The 5242-nt window shown below is 36.5% G+C and overlaps 1 pseudogene; it reads left to right on the forward strand.

The window, feature by feature from the left end:
• The first annotated feature begins 736 nt into the window (after positions 1-736).
• Positions 737-1402, forward strand: LOC143601593 (homeobox-leucine zipper protein ATHB-52 pseudogene; annotated as a pseudogene).
• The last annotated feature ends 3840 nt before the right edge of the window (positions 1403-5242 follow it).

Consider the following 5242-nt stretch of genomic DNA (forward strand, 5'->3'; position numbering starts at 1 on the left):
TATTTAAAAACAAATCATCTGGCAATCGTAGTGGAAGCGGAAGATGCCTTGCCACATAGACACAAACGTTTTCTTTTTCCAGTTTTATGCGTAGCGGTCGAAGTCTCTTATAATGATTAAATTAAAAAAAAAGAGAAATATATGATTGGTCATTTGACCTAACCCTTGCCCAAAAATTGTCCTCAAAAAAATGCACAAGGCAAAAAAGGGTCGAAAACACCCCAATCATATTAGTCGATATATTTAGTCAAAAGTTAGTTACAAACTGATTATGGAAGCGTTTATATCTTTAGGAGATTGTGATATGATTGTATTTCCTTTATTTGTAAATCCCTATTTAAAGGATTATTGTGAATAATCAAATCATCGAGAATTACAATTCTTAACAAACTATCAAATCATAGCAATGCAGGGTGAAGAACGAAGTAGCTACAAACGGCACAATAAAGTGGTCCGTCATTCTCCTTTCATTGCTTTTGTTCGGATATAAACTTTTGTTTTTCTAAAAGAAATAAACTTTAGGTGTTATGCATGTTATTAAGAAGAAGAAAAGAGGGTGTGAATAGCTGGTATTGACAATAAGAAGGACCAGAAATGACATTGTGGTATAGTGAGAGGACTACATGGAACCCGACCCAACCATCACTATGTAGATGGGCCGCACACCCATGTGACCATTTGCATGCATGAAACGACGTAGCATCGTGACTTTCTGATCTTCAATGATCATATATTTCTATTTAAGCGAATGGCCATATTATCACTTAAACTACACCAACAAGAAAATGAATATTTCACAACCGAAAAAACACCCACAAAAAAGCACCAAGAAGAGGCTTACAAATGAACAAGTAAAGCTCCTAGAAACAAGTTTCAACTTCAATAACAAGCTCGATTCGTCTCGAAAGAGTCACTTGGCTCAAGAACTCGGTGTCCCGGCTAGACAGATTGCAATATGGTACCAAAACAAACGAGCCCGTTGGAGGAACCAGAGCCTAGAGACGGAATACAAGGCTCTTCAACATCGGCTTGAACGTGTGTCAAGTGATAAAAACCGGCTCGAAAGAGAGGTTGAGAGGCTCAAAAGCGAGTTAGAAAAGGCTAAAGACTTGATGGTGTCATCTAAAACTATGAATTATTTATCTTTACCATCCTTTTCTAGTTCTTGTGATGAAGTTGGAAGCTCAAGCTTGCTTGGTGATCATGGAGATTTTTATGTTTGTTTTGATAATCACCAGTTTGATCAAAAATCCAACGGTCATGATTTTTTTGGTAGGATGTCTTGATCAATTTGTATGTGTGTAATTAAGATGTATGTTCCTTGGAACAAATAAAAGTCTTTGGTTCTATCAACATCAAATTGTGCAAAATTACAACTTGAATGGTCAAAAATGAATTGCTATTTGATTCTTTACTTTAACTACATCATAATAATAAAAGTATTTTTAGGGTTCTTATTGTTAAAACACTAGAATATATATATATATATATATATATGTGTGTGTATGGTTTGGATCAAATACAAATGAACTTAACGTGCTAAACGTGAGAATCAAATAGAGTAATTATATTATAAGTAGAGTAATTACATAATTACTCTACTTGTATATATAATTACTTTACTTGATTCTCACGTTTAGCACGTACTTCATTTGTACGTTAACCTTCTCATATATATATATATATATATATATATATGTGTGTGTGTGTGTGTGTGTGTTACCTAAAGAAGCGGAAATGGCATTATTTCGGGTTTGGATAACTTAATCCGTTGTATTGAGTAAACCAATCAATTTCTAACGTAAGATAACATATTATGTTTCTAACATCTAGTATTTTGTTGTTTTTGTTTTTTTTTTTTTTTGCTATAACGAGTATAGCGATAATGAAGGTATGGCAATCCAAGAGTATGATGCTAACAGAGCTTCCTAACCTCCTAAGATCAAAGAAACACGAACAGTTAATTAGTCTCACCGCAGAAGGGAGTCTCATGCGATTAACTCCGACTTGAGAAGCAGTGATTAGTACAAACAAGAGGTGATAATAGAGTAAGTATGAAGAGATAGTAGAGAGAATGAGAATAGAGTGAATGAATATTACTGTTGGTGAAGTCCTCTATATATAGGTAATCCAGAAGATTTTTTGAGGAAGCTTAAGCTTCTAAAAGAGAAATGGTCAACTCCTCTTTTAGCATATTCAGACAAGTATTACTATTTTAGTGTAACTTTTTATCACTTTTTGCCGTGTCATGTCGACATTTATGCTTTATGACATATTTCAACTATATGTCACATCAAAGATGGCTTTTCTGAGATTTACTGTAGCAAGGAGCTTCGTTAGTCAACCTAGAAGCTTAGAGCTTCATGGTTCAACAGCTTGTGTTTGCTTCTCCTTAGCTTCTAGGCTTCCCCGGCTTATGAGTGTGTAAGAGTACCCACATCATCAGCCCTCCAATCAGAAGTATTCGAATTGCAATGATGAATGCTTGTGACTTAACTCCTTTTCTTCATGATGTTCCCCCTTGGGTGTTTAATGCTTTTGGGCTTAACGACATGCCTCTTCATAGATCAATGCATATACCCATTTTGTTGTTTTGGTCTTGTTTATTGAAGCCCAAGAGCTCTAAAATGTTTCTTTGTCGTCTGGTCTGGAAGCTAAGAGCTTGTGGTCCGAAACTTTCGCTTTTGAAACTTAGGACTGGAAACTAGAAGCTTCCCGTATCGACCTTTTCGATTATTATGCTTGTTTTAATCTGGTGGCTGCTCCTGTTGCAACTGACTGATTTGACGGTTCTAGAAGGAGCTCATCATACCTCTAAAGTAACAGCTTGCCCTAGAATTGATCCCAGCCTTCCACCCGCCCCTATATTTGGGATTTGAAATTTAAAAAAAAACTTTTATGTAACCCCAAGAACGTACCGCCATAATGTAACTTCTCCGTCATTTTCGCCATTAACCCTTTGGATCTTTTAGACTTGTTCAACGGGTCCCCCCTCCCCTTCCACCTTTAAAAGGTACGATCCTCCTTCCTTCTAATCCGTTTTCAATTACGGGTTCTAAACCGGACACAACTACCCAATATTCCAAACTTTCTGAGGCAGAGCTTGATCACTTTCTCTTGGAGTTCGGAATAGGCCCTGAGTTTGAACCAGAATTGCCCAACCCTTCAACCCCTGTTTCTAGTTGATCTCCTCGTAAGGTTGGCCTTTATACCCGATATTTTGACTAGTCCAACCTTCGATTCCCTTTCTTTAAGTTCTTTCTCAACGTACTGGAGTATCATAACATTGTTCTTGGTTAACTGGCTCCCGTTGGCGTCGCTAGGATCCTACATTTTGAGATTGTTTGTCATACCCTCGGTTATGAACCTACCTTTTGTCACACCCTGACCAAAGACGGCGGAACATGCCGGGGTGCAACGGATTGCTCAAGAATACAAGACACTATTAAAGTGACAATATTTAAACAACTCATTCATTTCATTTAAACATCAAAAGTAACACAACATCGTTCATACAAATTAAAACCAAATGCAAGAATTTAAATTATTCATTCTTCTAAGTAACCTACACGGTCTCAAAATAAAATAGCATCTTCAAACTCCAATCAACCAATAATCAAACATGTAACAATGCATAATATAATATTTGTCAGCATGAATGTTGGTGAGAAATTTCATAGTTTTGAGTATATATACTATGAGGCGAAATCCACAACTCGTATATGAAACTATAAATAAAAGCAACAGTTGCGGTATATAAATCTTAAGTAAATGAGGATATCCTTTCTAATCAATAACAACCAACATACTCAGATAATGAGGCCCTATTCTACTAGCACAAGGCTAAAGTAGTTAGGGGTGCGTATGATCATACTTATTGAGACTCAACAACAACATAAAAATAAACACTTGTGCACATAAAGCATATGAAACATATAACACACAATAGAGCAAGTATACTAAATATCATACACCCTAGAGTTTGTGGTTTGAGGATAGAGTATTATAAATCATTCTTGTTTTGAATAAGTATGCATGTTACCCCCAAAGTATAAAAGTGAAAACGGGGGATGAAATGTACTCACGTGAAATAAGTAACTTGAAGGATTAATTTGTGATAAAACAGGAAGGTAATGTCACACCCTCAAAATCCACTAACGGAGTTTTACCGTCAGAGGGTGTGAACTAACAGGATCGGAATCATTAGTTATAATCAAACCATAAAACAAAGTTTTAAAACCATGAAAACGTTTACGAGTAATTAAATGCGGAAGCGTAAAACCATAGAAACCAATGTTGCGTCACGCAGGACGACTTAAAACCCAATGATAACAGTTTAAAATAAGTTTGCATAATTAAAAGTGTTTCAAGCAATGCATGATCCTAAACCGCGCGCCCGCCTCGGCTACCTGAGAATAACATACTAAAAGTGTCAACACAGGGTTGGTGAGTTCACGAGCTCAAATAAAATAAAGCGTTTGCGTTCAGCGTTTTGCGTTAAGCGTTACCAGATAGTGTTATGTCAATTATATATCTATAGGTAGCTAGCCTATAAAACAAGTATTACTAAGTGTTCGACACCGAAGATGACTGTTTATCATTTGCCTTGCCACCAGGTCTATCCCGACCATGGTATGTGTTTAGCCAAGATTACACCCACTCGACCTCCAGTCGAGTTTAGCGTTGGGTGGGGTTTGTCAAACCCAGTAGTACTACTCAACAATGACTCGCTATTATCCAATATTAAACGGTTCGATGTGAATGAAGGACTTTAGTTAACGCGTTTGCCACTTAGTCTTTACAAGTGATATATAATTTATACTAACAAAATCTTAAATGCGTTTTTTCGGAGTATGTTATCTCCCCAAGTGAAAAGTGTTTGTAAACAGTTTAAAAGGGGTAAGTGAACTCACTTTTGCGAAGTATTCCCAAAATAATTCACCAAGATGCGCGTCACAGAAAAACTCTCTCTAGCGTTCTAAAACAACAAAGAGATTTTTCTAAGTGTCGGAATATTATCGAGTCTCTAGACCCGGCACATAATACCTATGCACACAACATGTTTCGTGTTTCGTTTGTGAATCGTGTGTGACTTTAACAAGTGTATTTGTGATACGTTACATGTGTGAGCAATTATTTACGTGTCATGTATTCATAATGTACATCACTAGCAATTACTTCCCGTAAGGGCAATTTGGTCAACACATAACAATTAACTAGCAATTATTCCCCACGAGGGCAA

Source organism: Bidens hawaiensis, unplaced genomic scaffold (assembly GCF_021521415.1).
Source record: "Bidens hawaiensis isolate Kalapana, Puna unplaced genomic scaffold, B.hawaiensis_p1.1 tig00056790_1, whole genome shotgun sequence".
NCBI lineage: Eukaryota > Viridiplantae > Streptophyta > Magnoliopsida > Asterales > Asteraceae > Bidens > Bidens hawaiensis.